Genomic DNA, 1635 nt, shown 5'->3' on the forward strand with positions numbered 1-1635 from the left:
ATGTCCTTTTGGATTTTTCGGCGCTAGAGATAAATATGGCGCTGGCAATGTGCATGGTCACATCACACATGTGCCCGTTTTCTGTAGCTGATCTGTGGCTGATGATTAGGTTAGGAAAACTGTCACATCGATGGCATAGATAGAGGACACGTAAGTAATTTTCTTTATAAATCATGAGCATAAATTACAGACGTTTCGACATCATTATTAAATGTAGGAATAACATATTCTAGATATAGTAAGCGTCCCAATGAAATAAAGTAAAGTTGCTTACTATATCTAGAATATGGTTTATACATTTGAAGCAAACACAATAATGATGTCGAAACGTTTGTAATATATACTTATGATTTATAATATATGACATTTTGCAAAAAACATTTTGTGTTGGCTCACATTGGTAATTCTCTCTTAATTGATTTCTGTTATCATGGTGAACATTGTTGTCTTAAATTTACAGGCAAAGAAAAGGAAGGAGAAAGAAGGTGATTAGTTAGAGAATTTCTAATTAATCCGAAACAAGTCGATCGCAGTGACATTGGTGATGATTGTGCTGTGGTGCATCGACGGCCTTTTATGATTTATAAGGTATTAATAAATCGAAGGTTTTTTTCTTTCAATATTTAACAAATAAGTTAAGGAAAAATTGTCAATGTGAGCCAACACATTACACAAGATGTTCCTTTGTGAAATATCTGTCATATATTATAAATCTAAAGTATAAATTACAGACGTTTCAACATTATTATTGTGTCCTCTTTAAATTCTAGATGTAGTAAGAGTCTCAATGAAATAAAGTAAACTTGCTTACTATATCTAGAATATGGTTTATACATTTGAAGCAAACACAACGATGATGTCGAAACGTCTGTAATTTATACTTGTGATTTATAATATATTTACTTAACTCTAATGATATGTATCATGTGTATAAAAGATTCTCTCTATAGTCCAGTCGTCAGAGATCTTACATCTAAAAATGATCCGACCTGGCTGAAATTTTGTGTGAATGTACATTAATAGTCCCCAAAAAAGATGCAAAAAAGTTTACCACTCGTACCCCCGGGCTTCTTCAGAAATTGCCCCCTAAAGGGGGTAAAAAACGGAAAACATCGATTTCCCAGAAATCTGTGAATGGAAAAAAAAAGTTTCAAACAAAAAATGTAGCTGACACGATTTTGAACAAAAAAGTTCCTTACCACTTTCTTTGTAAAGTGAACCATTCTCTCAGAAAAAACGACTCAAATAACGAGTTATTTTGAGTGTCAGTTGCGCGCGAGAAATGAAATATTTGAAAAAAATTTTATCAAGTACGCTGTAAATATTCAATAACTTTTGTTCCCAGTGACCTACAGGGACAAATAAAAACGCATTTTAAAGGGGAAGAGTTCAGCTTTCTGATAGAACAATAATATTTTACCACAAATGAAGTAAGATTGTTCAAATCTGTTAATGAAATGAAGGTTTCGAGGTTATGGCCGTTTTTTTGCCATTTTCCATATATGAATAAAATTTATCAAATCCGATGACAAATATGTATGGAATCTTAATTCTTATAGTACAAACTGCAGTACCTATACTATAAATTTTCGATTTTGATGTTTTGGAAAAAATATGACGAGTTTGAAATATGCC

The sequence above is a fragment of the Trachymyrmex cornetzi genome, unplaced genomic scaffold, assembly GCF_001594075.2.
Source record: "Trachymyrmex cornetzi isolate Tcor2-1 unplaced genomic scaffold, Tcor1.1 scaffold379, whole genome shotgun sequence".
Taxonomy (NCBI): Eukaryota; Metazoa; Arthropoda; class Insecta; order Hymenoptera; family Formicidae; genus Trachymyrmex; species Trachymyrmex cornetzi.